A 17660-nucleotide genomic window follows, 5' to 3' on the forward strand; every position below is an offset into this window, starting at 1 on the left:
GCCGCACCACCACCGGTTGCGCTCGAACCTCCAACATTTCGGTTAACAGCCGATCGCGCTAGCCAATTGCGCCACGAAGACAGTCCTGCTTCACTCTCACCACCATCAGAACATATCTTCAAAGCTATTACCGCAAAGAAAAAAGCAACACACCACTCCCGGGAGGGCTCGAAACTCCAACCTTTCGGTTAACAGCCGATCGCGCTAGCCCATTGCGCTACGGAGGCAGTCTTGCTCCACTCTTACCATCATCAGAACATATCTTCAAAGCTATCAGCGCAAGGAAAAAAAGCGCTGCACCACCACCAGGTGGGCTCAAACCTCCAACCGTTCGGTTAACAGCCGATCGCGCTAGCCCATTGCGCCACGGAGACAGTCTTGCTCCACTCTCACCACCATCAGAACATATCTTCAAAGCTATCAGCGCAAAGAAAAAAGCCACACACCACTCCCGGGAGGGCTCGAAACTCCAACTTTTCGGTCAACAGCCGATCGCGCTAGCCAATTGCGCCACGGAGACAGTACTGCTCCACTCTCACCACCATCAGAACATATCTTCAAAGCTATCGACCCAAAGAAAAAAAAAGCGCCATACTACCACCGGGTGGGCTCGAACCTCCGACCTTTTGGTTAACAGCCCATCGCGCCAGCCAATTGCGCCACGGAGACAGCCCTGCTCCACTCTCACCACCATCAGAACATATCTTCAAAGCTATCAGCACAAAGAAAAAAAAGCGCTGCACCACCACCGGGTGGGCTCGAACCTCCAAATTTTCGGTTAACAGCCGATCACGCTAGCCAATTGCGCCGCGCAGACAGTCCTGCTCAACTCTCACCATCATCAGAACATATCTTCAAAGCTATCAGCCCAAAGAAAAAAAAGCACCGCACCACCACCGGGAGGGCTCGAACCTCCAACCTTTCGGTTAACAGCCAATCGCGCCAGCCAATTGCGCCACGGAGACAGCCCTGCTCCACTCTCACCACCATCAGAACATATCTTCAAAGCTATCAGCACAAAGAAAAAAAGCGCCCCAGCATCACCGGGTGGGCTCGAACTTCCAACCTTTCGGTTAACAGCCGATCGCGCTAGCCAACTGCGCCAAGGAGCCAGTCGTGCTCCACTCTCACCACCATCAGAACATATCTTCAAAGCTATCAGCGCAAAGAAAAAAGCAACACACCACTCCAAGGAGGGCTCGAAACTCCAACATTTCGGTTAACAGCCGATCGCGCTAGCCAATGGCGTACGCAGACAGTCCTGCTCCACTCTTACCACCATTAGAACATATCTTCAAAGCTATCAGCCCAAAAAAAAGCGCCGCACCACCACCGGGTGGGCTCGAGCCTCCAACTTTTCGGTTAACAGCCGATCACGCTAGCCAATTGCGCCACGGAGACAGTCCTGCTCCACTCTCACCACCATCAGAACATATCTTCAAAGCTATCAGCCCACAGAAAAAAAGCGCCGCGCAACCACCGGGTAGGCTCGAACCTCCAACTTTTCGGTTAAGAGCCAATCGCGCTAGCCAATTGCGCCACGGAGACAGTCCTGCTCCACTCTCACCACCATAAGAACATATCTTCAAAGCTATCAGCCCAAAGAAAAAAAGCGCCACACCACCACCGTGTGGGCTCGAACCTCCAACTTTTCGGTTAACAGCCGATCACGCTAGCCAATTGCGCCACGGAGACAGTCCTGCTCCACTCTCACCACCATCAGAACATATCTTCAAACCTATCAGCACAAAGAAAAAAAAGTGCCCCAGCATCACCGGGTGGGCTCTAACTTCCAACCTTTCGGTTAACAGCCGATCGCGCTAGCCAACTGCGCCAAAGAGACAGTCGTGCTCCACTCTCACCACCATCAGAACATATCTTCAAAGCTATCAGCCCAAAGAAAAAAAAGCGCCGCACCACCACCGGGTGGGCTCGAACATCCAACCTTTCGGTTAACAGCCGATCGCGCTAGCCAATTGCCCCACGGAGACAGTAGTGCTCCACTCTCACCACCGTCAGAACATTCCTTCAGAGCTATCACCCCAAAGAAAAAAAAGCGCCGCACCACCACCGGTTGCGCTCGAACCTCCAACATTTCGGTTAACAGCCGATCGCGCTAGCCAATTGCGCCACGAAGACAGTCCTGCTTCACTCTCACCACCATCAGAACATATCTTCAAAGCTCTTACCGCAAAGAAAAAAGCAACACACCACTCCCGGGAGGGCTCGAAACTCCAACCTTTCGGTTAACAGCCGATCGCGCTAGCCCATTGCGCTACGGAGGCAGTCTTGCTCCACTCTTACCATCATCAGAACATATCTTCAAAGCTATCAGCGCAAGGAAAAAAAGCGCTGCACCACCACCAGGTTGGCTCAAACCTCCAACCGTTCGGTTAACAGCCGATCGCGCTAGCCCATTGCGCCACGGAGACAGTCTTGCTCCACTCTCACCACCATCAGAACATATCTTCAAAGCTATCAGCGCAAAGAAAAAAGCCACACACCACTCCCGGGAGGGCTCGAAACTCCAACTTTTCGGTCAACAGCCGATCGCGCTAGCCAATTGCGCCACGGAGACAGTACTGCTCCACTCTCACCACCATCAGAACATATCTTCAAAGCTATCGACCCAAAGAAAAAAAAAGCGCAATACTACCACCGGGTGGGCTCGAACCTCCGACCTTTTGGTTAACAGCCCATCGCGCCAGCCCATTGCGCCACGGAGACAGCCCTGCTCCACTCTCACCACCATCAGAACATATCTTCAAAGCTATCAGCACAAAGAAAAAAAAGCGCTGCACCACCACCGGGTGGGCTCGAACCTCCAAATTTTCGGTTAACAGCCGATCACGCTAGCCAATTGCGCCACGCAGACAGTCCTGCTCAACTCTCACCATCATCAGAACATATCTTCAAAGCTATCAGCCCAAAGAAAAAAAAGCACCGCACCACCACCGGGAGGGCTCGAACCTCCAACCTTTCGGTTAACAGCCAATCGCGCCAGCCAATTGCGCCACGGAGACAGCCCTGCTCCACTCTCACCACCATCAGAACATATCTTCAAAGCTATCAGCACAAAGAAAAAAAAGCGCCCCAGCATCACCGGGTGGGCTCGAACTTCCAACCTTTCGGTTAACAGCCGATCGCGCTAGCCAACTGCGCCAAGGAGCCAGTCGTGCTCCACTCTCACCACCATCAGAACATATCTTCAAAGCTATCAGCGCAAAGAAAAAAGCAACACACCACTCCAAGGAGGGCTCGAAACTCCAACATTTCGGTTAACAGCCGATCGCGCTAGCCAATTGCGCCACGAAGACAGTCCTGCTTCACTCTCACCACCATCAGAACATATCTTCAAAGCTACCAGCGCAAGGAAAAAAGCAACACACCACTCCCGGGAGGGCTCGAAACTCCAACTTTTCGGTCAACAGCCGATCGCGCTAGCCAATTGCGCCACGGAGACAGCACTGCTCCACTCTCACCACCATCAGAACATTTCTTCAAAGCTATCGGCCCAAAGAAAAAAAAAGCGCCATACTACCACCGGGTGGGCTCGAACCTCCGACCTTTTGGTTAACAGCCCATCGCGCTAGCCAATTGCGCCATGAAGACAGTCCTGCACCACTCTCACCACCATCAGAACATATCTTCAAAGCAATCAGCCCAAAGAAAAAAAAGCACCGCACCACCACCGGGTGGGCTCAAACCTCCAACTTTTCGGTTAACAGCCGATCACGCTAGCCAATTGCGCCACGGAGACAGTCCTGCTTCACTCTCACCACCATCAGAACATATCTTCAAAGCTATCAGCACAAAGAAAAAAAAAGCGCCCCAGCATCACCGGGTGGGCTCGAACTTCCAACCTTTCGGTTAACAGCCGATCGCGCTAGCCAACTGCGCCAAGGAGACAGTCTTGCTCCACTCTCACCACCATCAGAACATATCTTCAAAGCTATCAGCGCAAAGAAAAAAGCAACACACCACTCCCGGGAGGGCTCGAAACTCCAACTTTTCGGTCAACAGCCGATCGCGCTAGCCAATTGCGCCACGGAGACAGTACTGCTCTACTCTCACCACCATCAGAACATATCTTCAAAGCTATCGGCCCAAAGGAAAAAAAAGCGCCATACTACCACCGGGTGGGCTCGAATTTCCGACCTTTTTGTTAACAGCCCATCGCGCTAGCCAATTGCGCCATGGAGACAGTCCTGCACCACTCTCACCACCATCAGAACATATCTTCAAAGCTATCAGCCCAAAGAAAAAAAAGCGCCGCACCACCACCGGGTGGGCTCGAACCTCCAACTTTTCGGTTAACAGCCGATCACGCTAGCCAATTGCGCCACGGAGACAGTCCTGCTTCACTCTCACCACCATCAGAACATATCTTCAAAGCTATCAGCCCAAAGAAAAAAAAAGCGCCGCACCACCACCGGGTGGGCTCAAACTACCAACTTTTCGGTTAACAGCCGACCACGCTAGCGAATTGCGCCACGGAGACAGTCCTGCTCCAGTCTCACCACCATCAGAACATATATTCAAAGCTACCAGCCCAAAGAAAAAAAGCGCCGCACCACCACCGGGTGGGCTCGAAACTCCAACCTTTCGGTTAACCGCCGATCGCGCTAGCCAGTGGCGCCACGGAGACAGTCCTGCTCCACTCTTACCACCATTAGAACATATCTTCAAAGCTATCAGCCCAAAGAAAAAAAAAGCGCCGCACCACCAACGGGTGAACTCGAACCTCCAACTTTCCGGTTAACAGCCGATCACGCTAGCCAATTGCGCCACGGATTCAGTCTTGCTCCACTCTCACCATCATCAGAACATATCTTCAAAGCTATCAGCCCACAGAAAAAAAGCGCCGCGCAACCACCGGGTAGGCTCGAACCTCCAACTTTTCGGTTAAGAGCCAATCGCGCTAGCCAATTGCGCCACGGAGACAGTCCTGCTCCACTCTCACCACCATAAGAACATATCTTCAAAGCTATCAGCCCAAAGAAAAAAAGCGCCGCACCACCACCGTGTGGGCTCGAACCTCCAACTTTTCTGTTAACAGCCGATCACGCTAGCCAATTGCGCCACGGAGACAGTCCTGCTCCACTCTCACCACCATCAGAACATATCTTCAAAGCTATCAGCACAAAGAAAAAAAAGCGCCCCAGCATCACCGGGTGGGCTCGAACTTCCAACATTTCGGTTAACAGCCGATCGCGCTAGCCAACTGCGCCAAGGAGACAGTCGTGCTCCACTCTCACCACCATCAGAACATATCTTCAAAGCTATCAGCCCCAAAAAAAAGCGCCACACCACCACCGGGTGGGCTCGAACATCCAACCTTTCGGTTAACAGCCGATCGCGCTAGCCAATTGCCCCACGGAGATAGTAGTGCTCCACTCTCACCACCGTCAGAACATTTCTTCAGAGCTATCACCCCAAAGAAAAAAAAAGCGCCGCACCACCACCGGTTGCGCTCGAACCTCCAACCTTTCGGTTAACAGCCGATCGCGCTAGCCAATTGCGCCACGAAGACAGTACTGCTTCACTCTCACCACCATCAGAACATATCTTCAAAGCTATTACCGCAAAGAAAAAAGCACCACACCACTCCCGGGAGGGCTCGAAACTCCAACCTTTCGGTTAACAGCCGATCGCGCTAGCCCATTGCGCTACGGAGGCAGTCTTGCTCCACTCTCACCATCATCAGAACATATCTTCAAAGCTATCAGCGCAAGGAAAAAAGCGCTGCACCACCACCAGGTGGGCTCAAACCTCCAACCGTTCGGTTAACAGCCGATCGCGCTAGCCCATTGCGCCACGGAGACAGTCTTGCTCCACTCTCACCACCATCAGAACATATCTTCAAAGCTATCAGCGCAAAGAAAAAAGCCACACACCACTCCCGGGAGGGCTTGAAACTCCAACTTTTCGGTCAACAGCCGATCGCGCTAGCCAATTGCGCCAAGGAGACAGTACTGCTCCACTCTCACCACCATCAGAACATATCTTCAAAGCTATCGACCCAAAGAAAAAGAAAAGCGCCATACTACCACCGGGTGGGCTCGAACCTCCGACCTTTTGGTTAACAGCCCATCGCGCTAGCCAATTGCGCCATGGAGACAGTCCTGCACCACTCTCACCACCATCAGAACATATCTTCAAAGCTATCAGCCCAAAGAAAAAAAAGCGCCGCACCACCACCGGGTGGACTCGAACCTCCAACTTTTCCGTTAACAGCCAATCACGCTAGCCAATTGCGCCACGGAGACAGTCCTGCTTCACTCTCACCACCATCAGAACATATCTTCAAAGCTATCAGCACAAAAAAAGCGCCTCAGCATCACCGGGTGGGCTCGAACTTCCAACCTTTCGGTTAACAGCCGATCGCGCTAGCCAACTGCGCCAAGGAGACAGTCGTGCTCCACTCTCACCACCATCAGAACATATCTTCAAAGCTATCAGCGCAAAGAAAAAAGCAACACACCACTCCAGGAGGGCTCGAAACTCCAACCTTTCTGTTAACAGCCGATCGCGCTAGCCAATGGCGCCACAGAGACAGTCCTGCTCCACTCTTACCACCATTAGAACATATCTTCAAAGCTATCAGCCCAAAGAAAAAAAAGCGCCGCACCACCAACGGGTGGGCTCGAACCTCCAACTTTCCGGTTAACAGCCGATCACGCTAGCCAATTGCGCCACGGAGACAGTCCTGCTACACTCTCACCACCATCAGAACATATCTTCAAAGCTATCAGCCCACAGAAAAAAAAGCGCCGCACCACCACCGTGTGGGCTCGAACCTCCAACTTTTCGGTTAACAGCCGATCACGCTAGCCAATTGCGCCACGGAGACAGTCCTGCTCCACTCTCACCACCATCAGAACATATCTTCAAAGCTATCAGCACAAAGAAAAAAAAGCGCCCCAGCATCACCGGGTGGGCTCGAACTTCCAACCTTTCGGTTAACAGCCGATCGCGCTAGCCAACTGCGCCAAGGAGACAGTCGTGCTCCAATCTCACCACCATCAGAACATATCTTCAAAGCTATCAGCCCAAAGAAAAAAAAGCGCCGCACCACCACCGGGTGGGCTCGAACATCCAACCTTTCGGTTAACAGCCGATCGCGCTAGCCAATTGCCCCACGGAGATAGTAGTGCCCCACTCTCACCACCGTCAGAACATTTCTTCAGAGCTATCACCCCAAAGAAAAAAAAAGCGCCGCACCACCACCGGTTGCGCTCGAACCTCCAACCTTTCGGTTAACAGCCGATCGCGCTAGCCAATTGCGCCATGAAGACAGTCCTGCTTCACTCTCACCACCATCAGAACATATCTTCAAAGCTATTACCGCAAAGAAAAAAGCAACACACCACTCCCGGGAGGGCTCGAAACTCCAAACTTTCGGTTAACAGCCGATCGCGCTAGCCCATTGCGCTACGGAGGCAGTCTTGCTCCACTCTCACCATCATCAGAACATATCTTCAAAGCTATCAGCGCAAGGAAAAAAAGCGCTGCACCACCACCAGGTGGGCTCAAACCTCCAACCTTTCGGTTAACAGCCGATCGCGCTAGCCCATTGCGCCACGGGGACAGTCTTGCTCCACTCTCACCACCATCAGAACATATCTTCAAAGCTATCAGCGCAAAGAAAAAAAAGCGCCATACTACCACCGGGTGGGCTCGAACCTCCGACCTTTTGGTTAACAGCCCATCGCGCTAGCCAATTGCGCCATGGAGACAGTCCTGCACCACTCTCACCACCATCAGAACATATCTTCAAAGCTATCAGCCCAAAGAAAAAAAAGCGCCGCACCACCACCGGGTGGGCTCGAACCTCCAACTTTTCCGTTAACAGCCGATCACGCTAGCCAATTGCGCCACGGAGACAGTCCTGCTTCACTCTCACCACCATCAGAACATATCTTCAAAGCTATCAGCACAAAAAAAAGCGCCTCAGCATCACCGGGTGGGCTCGAACTTCCAACCTTTCGGTTAACAGCCGATCGCGCTAGCCAACTGCGCCAAGGAGACAGTCGTGCTCCACTCTCACCACCATCAGAACATATCTTCAAAGCTATCAGCGCAAAGAAAAAAGCAACACACCACTCCAGGAGGGCTCGAAACTCCAACCTTTCTGTTAACAGCCGATCGCGCTAGCCAATGGCGCCACAGAGACAGTCCTGCTCCACTCTTACCACCATTAGAACATATCTTCAAAGCTATCAGCCCAAAGAAAAAAAAGCGCCGCACCACCAACGGGTGGGCTCGAACCTCCAACTTTCCGGTTAACAGCCGATCATGCTAGCCAATTGCGCCACGGAGACAGTCCTGCTACAATCTCACCACCATCAGAACATATCTTCAAAGCTATCAGCCCACAGAAAAAAAAGCGCCGCACCACCACCGGGTGGGCTCGAACTTCCAACTTTTCGCTTAACAGCCGATCACGCTAGCCAATTGCGCCAAGGAGACAGTCCTGCTTCACTCTCACCACCATCATAACATATCTTCAAAGCTATCAGCCCAAAGAAAAAAAAAGCGCCGCACCACCACCGGGTGGGCTCAAACTACCAACTTTTCGGTTAACAGCCGACCACGCTAGCGAATTGCGCCACGGAGACAGTCCTGCTCCACTCTCACCACCATCAGAACAAATATTCAAAGCTATCAGCCCAAAGAAAAAAAGCGCCGCGCCACCACCGTGTGGGCTCGAACCTCCAACTTTTCGGTTAACAGCCGATCACGCTAGCCAATTGCGCCACGGAGACAGTCCTGCTTCACTCTCACCACCATCATAACATAACTTCAAAGCTATTAGCCCAAAGAAAAAAAAGCGCCGCACCACCACCGGGTGGGCTCGAAACTCCAACCTTTCGGTTAACTGCCGATCGCGCTAGCCAATGGCGCCACGGAGACAGTCCTGCTCCACTCTTACCACCATTAGAACATATCTTCAAAGCTATCAGCCCAAAGAAAAAAAAGCGCCGCACCACCAACGGGTGGACTCGAACCTCCAACTTTCCGGTTAACAGCTGATCACGCTAGCCAATTGCGCCACGGAGACACTCCTGCTCCACGCTCTCCAACCATCAGAACTTATCTTCAAAGCTATCAGCTCAAAGAAAAAAAAAGCGCCCCAGCATCACCGGGTGGGCTCGAACTTCCAACCTTTCGGTTAACAGCCGATCGCGCTAGCCAACTGCGCCAAGGAGACAGTCATGCTCCACTCTCACCACCATCAGAACATATCTTCAAAGCTATCAGCCCAACGAAAAAAAAAGCGCCGCACCACCACCGGGTGGGCTCGAACATCCAACCTTTCGGTTAACAGCCGATCGCGCTAGCCAATTGCCCCACGGAGACAGTAGTGCTCCACTCTCACCATCGTCAGAACATTTCTTCAGAGCTATCACCCCAAAGAAAAAAAAAGCGCCGCACCACCACCGGTTGCGCTCGAACCTCCAACCTTTTTGTTAACAGCCCACCGCGCTAGCCAATTGCGCCATGGAGACAGTCCTGCACCACTCTCACCACCATCAGAACATATCTTCAAAGCTATCAGCCCAAAGAAAAAAAAGCGCCGCACCACCACCGGGTGGGCTCGAACCTCCAACTTTTCGGTTAACAGCCGATCACGCTAGCGAATTGCGCCACGGAGACAGTCCTGCTTCACTCTCACCACCATCAGAACATATCTTCAAAGCTATCAGCACAAAGAAAAAAAAGCGCCCCAGCATCACCGGGTGGGCTCGAACTTCCAACCTTTCGGTTAACAGCCGATCGCGCTAGCCAACTGCGCCAAGGAGACAGTCTTGCTCCACTCTCACCACCATCAGAACATATCTTCAAAGCTATCAGCGCAAAGAAAAAAGCAACACACCACTCCCGGGAGGGCTCGAAACTCCAACTTTTCGGTCAACAGCCGATCGCGCTAGCCAATTGCGCCACGGAGACAGTACTGCTCTACTCTCACCACCATCAGAACATATCTTCAAAGCTATCGGCCCAAAGAAAAAAAAAGCGCCATACTACCACCGGGTGGGCTCGAACCTCCGACCTTTTTGTTAACAGCCCATCGCGCTAGCCAATTGCGCCATGGAGACAGTCCTGCACCACTCTCACCACCATCAGAACATATCTTCAAAGCTATCAGCCCAAAGAAAAAAAAGCGCCGCACCACCACCGGGTGGGCTCGAACCTCCAACTTTTCGGTTAACAGCCGATCGCGCTAGCCAATGGCGCCACAGAGACAGTCCTGCTCCACTCTTACAACCATTAGAACATATCTTCAAAGCTATCAGCCCAAAGAAAAAAAAGCGCCGCACCACCAACGAGTGGGCTCGAACCTCCAACTTTCCGGTTAACAGCCGATCACGCTAGCCAATTGCGCCACGGAGACAGTCCTGCTCCACTCTCACCACCATCAGAACATATCTTCAAAGCTATCAGCCCAAAGAAAATAAAGCGCCGCACCACCACCGGGTGGGCTCGAGCCTCCAACCTTTCGGTTAACAGCCGATCGCGCTAGCCAACTGCGCCAAGGAGACAGTCATGCTCCACTCTCACCACCATCAGAACATATCTTCAAAGCTATCAGCCCAACGAAAAAAAAGCGCCGCACCACCACCGGGTGGGCTCGAACATCCAACCTTTCGGTTAACAGCCGATCGCGCTAGCCAATTGCCCCACGGAGACAGTAGTGCTCCACTCTCACCACCGTCAGAACATTTCTTCAGAGCTATCACCCCAAAGAAAAAAAAAGCGCCGCACCACCACCGGTTGCGCTCGAACCTCCAACCTTTTTGTTAACAGCCCATCGCGCTAGCCAATTGCGCCATGGAGACAGTCCTGCACCACTCTCACCACCATCAGAACATATCTTCAAAGCTATCAGCCCAAAGAAAAAAAAGCGCCGCACCACCACCGGGTGGGCTCGAACCTCCAACTTTTCGGTTAACAGCCGATCACGCTAGCCAATTGCGCCACGGAGACAGTCCTGCTTCACTCTCACCACCATCAGAACATATCTTCAAAGCTATCAGCACAAAGAAAAAAAAAGCGCCCCAGCATCACCGGGTGGGCTCGAACTTCCAACCTTTCGGTTAACAGCCGATCGCGCTAGCGAACTGCGCCAAGGAGACAGTCTTGCTCCACTCTCACCACCATCAGAACATATCTTCAAAGCTATCAGCGCAAAGAAAAAAGCAACACACCACTCCCGGGAGGGCTCGAAACTCCAACTTTTCGGTCAACAGCCGATCGCGCTAGCGAATTGCGCCACGGAGACAGTACTGCTCTACTCTCACCACCATCAGAACATATCTTCAAAGCTATCGGCCCAAAGAAAAAAAAAAGCGCCATACTACCACCGGGTGGGCTCGAACCTCCGACCTTTTTGTTAACGGGCCATCGCGCTAGCCAATTGCGCCATGGAGACAGTCCTGCACCACTCTCACCACCATCAGAACATATCTTCAAAGCTATCAGCCCAAAGAAAAAAAAGCGCCGCACCACCACCGGGTGGGCTCGAACCTCCAACTTTTCGGTTAACAGCCGATCACGCTAGCCAATTGCGCCACGGACACAGTCCTGCTTCACTCTCACCACCATCAGAACATATCTTCAAAGCTATCAGCACAAAGAAAAAAAAAGCGCCCCAGCATCACCGGGTGGGCTCGAACTTCCAACCTTTCGGTTAACAGCCGATCGCGCTAGCCAACTGCGCCAAGGAGACAGTCGTGCTCCACTCTCACCACCATCAGAACATATCTTCAAAGCTATCAGCGCAAAGAAAAAATCAACACACCACTCCAGGAGGGCTCGAAACTCCAACCTTTCGGTTAACAGCCGATCGCGCTAGCCAATGGTGCCACAGAGACAGTCCTGCTCCACTCTTACAACCATTAGAACATATCTTCAAAGCTATCAGCCCAAAGAAAAAAAAGCGCCGCACCACAAACGAGTGGGCTCGAACCTCCAACTTTCCGGTTAACAGCCGATCACGCTAGCCAATTGCGCCACGGAGACAGTCCTGCTCCACTCTCACCACCATCAGAACATATCTTCAAAGCTATCAGCCCAAAGAAAAAAAAAGCGCCGCACCACCACCGGGTGGGCTCGAGCCTCCAACTTTTCGGTTAACAGCCGATCACGCTAGCCAATTGCGCCACGGAGACAGTCCTGCTCCACTCTCACCACCATCAGAACATATTTTCATAGCTATCAGCCCACAGAAAAAAAAGTGCCGCACCACCACCGGGTGGGCTCGAACCTCCAACTTTTCGGTTAACAGCCGATCACGCTAGCCAAATGCGCCACGGAGACAGTCCTGCTCCACTCTCACCACCATCAGAACATATCATCAAAGCTATCAGCCCACAGAAAAAAAAGCGCCGCACCACCACCGGGTGGGCTGGAACCTCCAACTTTTCGGTTAACAGCCGATCACGCTAGCCAATTGCGCCACGGAGACAGTCCTGCTTCACTCTCACCACCATCATAACTTATCTTCAAAGCTATCAGCGCAAGGAAAAAAAAGCGCGGCACCACCACTAGGTGGGCTCGAACCTCCAACCGTTCGGTTAACAGCCGATCGCGCTAGCCCATTGCGCCACGGAGACAGTCTTGCTCCACTCTCACCACAGTCAGAACATTTCTTCAGAGCTATCACCCCAAAGAAAAAAAAGCGCCGCACCACCACCGGTTGCGCTCGAACCTCCAACCTTTCGGTTAACAGCCGATCGCGCTAGCCAATTGCGCCACGAAGACAGTCCTGCTTCACTCTCACCACCATCAGAACATATCTTCAAAGCTATTACCGCAAAGAAAAAAGCAACACACCACTCCCGGGAGGGCTCGAAACTCCAACCTTTCGGTTAACAGCCGATCGCGCTAGCCCATTGCGCTACGGAGGCAGTCTTGCTCCAATCTCGCCATCATCAGAACATATCTTCAAAGCTATCAGCGCAAGGAAAAAAAGCGCTGCACCACCACCAGGTGGGCTCAAACCTCCAACCGTTCGGTTAACAGCCGATCGCGCTACCCCATTGCCCCACGGAGACAGTCTTGCTCCACTCTCACCACCATCAGAACATATCTTCAAAGCTATCAGCGCAAAGAAAAAAGCCACACACCACTCCCGGGAGGGCTCGAAACTCCAACTTTTCGGTCAACAGCCGATCGCGCTAGCCAATTGCGCCACGGAGACAGTACTGCTCCACTCTCACCACCATCAGAACATATCTTCAAAGCTATCGACCCAAAGAAAAAGAAAAGCGCCATACTACCACCGGGTGGGCTCGAACCTCCGACCTTTTGGTTAACAGCCCATCGCGCTAGCCAATTGCGCCATGGAGACAGTCCTGCACCACTCTCACCACCATAAGAACATATCTTCAAAGCTATCAGCCCAAAGAAAAAAAAGCGCCGCACCACCACCGGGTGGGCTCGAACCTCCAACTTTTCGGTTAACAGCCGATCACGCTAGCCAATTGCGCCACGGAGACAGTCCTGCTTCACTCTCACCACCATCAGAACATATCTTCAAAGCTATCAGCACAAAGAAAAAAAAAGCGCCCCAGCATCACCGGGTGGGCTCGAACTTCCAACCTTTCGGTTAACAGCCGATCGCGCTAGCCAACTGGGCCAAGGAGACAGTCTTGCTCCACTCTCACCACCATCAGAACATATCTTCAAAGCTATCAGCGCAAAGAAAAAAGCAACACACCACTCCCGGGAGGGCTCGAAACTCCAACTTTTCGGTCAACAGCCGATCGCGCTAGCCAATTGCGCCACGGAGACAGTACTGCTCTACTCTCACCACCATCAGAACATATCTTCAAAGCTATCGGCCCAAAGAAAAAAAAAGCGCCATACTACCACCGGGTGGGCTCGAGCCTCCAACTTTTCGGTTAACAGCCGATCACGCTAGCCAATTACGCCACGGAGACAGTCCTGCTCCGCTCTCACCACCATCAGAACATATCTTCAAAGCTATCAGCCCACAGATAAAAAAGCGCCGCACCATCACCGGGTGGGCTCGAACCTCCAACTTTTCGGTTAACAGCCGATCACGCTAGCCAATTGCGCCACGGAGACAGTCCTGCTTCACTCTCACCACCATCATAACATATCTTCAAAGCTATCAGCCCAAAGAAAAAAAAAGCGCCGCACCACCACCGGGTGGGCTCAAACTACCAACTTTTCGGTTAACAGCCGACCACGCTAGCGAATTGCGCCACGGAGACAGTCCTGCTCCAGTCTCACCACCATCAGAACATATATTCAAAGCTATCAGCCCAAAGAAAAAAAGCGCCGCACCACCACCGTGTGGGCTCGAACCTCCAACTTTTCGGTTAACAGTCGATCACGCTAGCCAATTGCGCCACGGAGACAGTCCTGCTTCACTCTCACCACCATCATAACATATCTTCAAAGCTATTAGCCCAAAGAAAAAAAAGCGCCGCACCACCACCGGGTGGGCTCGAAACTCCAACCTTTCGGTTAACTGCCGATCGCGCTAGCCAGTGGCGCCACGGAGACAGTCCTGCTCCACTCTTACCACCATTAGAACATATCTTCAAAGCTATCAGCCCAAAGAAAATAAAAGCGCCGCACCACCAACGGGTGGACTCGAACCTCCAACTTTCCGGTTAACAGCCGATCACGCTAGCCAATTGCGCCACGGATGCAGTCTTGCTCCACTCTCACCATCATCAGAACATATCTTCAAAGCTATCAGCCCACAGAAAAAAAGCGCCGCGCAACCACCGGGTAGGCTCGAACCTCCAACTTTTCGGTTAAGAGCCAATCGCGCTAGCCAATTGCGCCACGGAGACAGTCCTGCTCCACTCTCACCACCATAAGAACATATCTTCAAAGCTATCAGCCCAAAGAAAAAAAGCGCCGCACCACCACCGTGTGGGCTCGAACCTCCAACTTTTCTGTTAACAGCCGATCACGCTAGCCAATTGCGCCACGGAGACAGTCCTGCTCCACTCTGACCACCATCAGAACATATCTTCAAAGCTATCAGCACAAAGAAAAAAAAGCGCCCCAGCATCACCGGGTGGGCTCGAACTTCCAACATTTCGGTTAACAGCCGATCGCGCTAGCCAACTGCGCCAAGGAGACAGTCGTGCTCCACTCTCACCACCATCAGAACATATCTTCAAAGCTATCAGCCCAAAGAAAAAAAAGCGCCGCACCACCACCGGGTGGGCTCGAACATCCAACCTTTCGGTTAACAGCCGATCGCGCTAGCCAATTGCCCCACGGAGATAGTAGTGCTCCACTCTCACCACCGTCAGAACATTTCTTCAGAGCTATCACCCCAAAGAAAAAAAAAGCGCCGCACCTCCACCGGTTGCGCTCGAACCTCCAATCTTTCGGTTAACAGCCGATCGCGCTAGCCAATTGCGCCACGAAGACAGTCCTGCTTCACTCTCACCACCATCAGAACATATCTTCAAATCTATTACCGCAAAGAAAAAAGCAACACACCACTCCCGGGAGGGCTCGAAACTCCAACCTTTCGGTTAACAGCCGATCGCGCTAGCCCATTGCGCTACGGAGGCAGTCTTGCTCCACTCTCACCATCATCAGAACATATCTTCAAAGCTATCAGCGCAAGGAAAAAAAGCGCTGCACCACCACCAGGTGGGCTCAAACCTCCAACCGTTCGGTTAACAGCCGATCGCGCTAGCCCATTGCGCCACGGAGACAGTCTTGCTCCACTCTCACCACCATCAGAACATATCTTCAAAGCTATCAGCGCAAAGAAAAAAGCCACACACCACTCCCAGGAGGGCTTGAAACTCCAACTTTTCGGTCAACAGCCGATCGCGCTAGCCAATTTCGCCACGGAGACAGTACTGCTCCACTCTCACCACCATCAGAACATATCTTCAAAGCTATCGACCCAAAGAAAAAGAAAAGCGCCATACTACCACCGGGTGGGCTCGAACCTCCGACCTTTTGGTTAACAGCCCATCGCGCTAGCCAATTGCGCCATGGAGACAGTCCTGCACCACTCTCACCACCATCAGAACATATCTTCAAAGCTATCAGCCCAAAGAAAAAAAAGCGCCGCACCACCACCGGGTGGACTCGAACCTCCAACTTTTCCGTTAACAGCCGATCACGCTAGCCAATTGCGCCACGGAGACAGTCCTGCTTCACTCTCACCACCATCAGAACATATCTTCAAAGCTATCAGCACAAAAAAAGCGCCTCAGCATCACCGGGTGGGCTCGAACTTCCAACCTTTCGGTTAACAGCCGATCGCGCTAGCCAACTGCGCCAAGGAGACAGTCGTGCTCCACTCTCACCACCATCAGAACATATCTTCAAAGCTATTAGCGCAAAGAAAAAAGCAACACACCACTCCAGGAGGGCTCGAAACTCCAACCTTTCTGTTAACAGCCGATTGCGCTAGCCAATGGCGCCACAGAGACAGTCCTGCTCCACTCTTACCACCATTAGAACATATCTTCAAAGCTATCAGCCCAAAGAAAAAAAAGCGCCGCACCACCAACGGGTGGGCTCGAACCTCCAACTTTCCGGTTAACAGCCGATCACGCTAGCCAATTGCGCCACGGAGACAGTCCTGCTACACTCTCACCACCATCAGAACATATCTTCAAAGCTATCAGCCCACAGAAAAAAAAGCGCCGCACCACCACCGTGTGGGCTCGAACCTCCAACTTTTCGGTTAACAGCCGATCACGCTAGCCAATTGCGCCACGGAGACAGTCCTGCTCCACTCTCACCACCATCAGAACATATCTTCAAAGCTATCAGCACAAAGAAAAAAAAGCGCCCCAGCATCACCGGGTGGGCTCGAACTTCCAACCTTTCGGTTAACAGCCGATCGCGCTAGCCAACTGCGCCAAGGAGACAGTCGTGCTCCACTCTCACCACCATCAGAACATATCTTCAAAGCTATCAGCCCAAAGACAAAAAAGCGCCGCACCACCACCGGGTGGGCTCGAACATCCAACCTTTCGGTTAACAGCCGATCGCGCTAGCCAATTGCCCCACGGAGATAGTAGTGCTCCACTCTCACCACCGTCAGAACATTTCTTCAGAGCTATCACCCCAAAGAAAAAAAAAAGCGCCGCACCACCACCGGTTGCGCTCGAACCTCCAACCTTTCGGTTAACAGCCGATCGCGCTAGCCAATTGCGCCACGAAGACAGTCCTGCTTCACTCTCACCACCATCAGAACATATCTTCAAAGCTATTACCGCAAAGAAAAAAGCAACACACCACTCCCGGGAGGGCTCGAAACTCCAAACTTTCGGTTAACAGCCGATCGCGCTAGCCCATTGCGCTACGGAGGCAGTCTTGCTCCACTCTCACCATCATCAGAACATATCTTCAAAGCTATCAGCGCAAGGAAAAAAAGCGCTGCACCACCACCAGGTGGGCTCAAACCTCCAACCTTTCGGTTAACAGCCGATCGCGCTAGCCCATTGCGCCACGGAGACAGTCTTGCTCCACTCTCACCACCATCAGAACATATCTTCAAAGCTATCAGCGCAAAGAAAAAAAAGCGCCATACTACTACCGGGTGGGCTCGAACCTCCGACCTTTTGGTTAACAGCCCATCGCGCTAGCCAATTGCGCCATGGAGACAGTCCTGCACCACTCTCACCACC

The sequence above is a fragment of the Rhipicephalus microplus genome, unplaced genomic scaffold, assembly GCF_043290135.1.
Source record: "Rhipicephalus microplus isolate Deutch F79 unplaced genomic scaffold, USDA_Rmic scaffold_16, whole genome shotgun sequence".
NCBI lineage: Eukaryota > Metazoa > Arthropoda > Arachnida > Ixodida > Ixodidae > Rhipicephalus > Rhipicephalus microplus.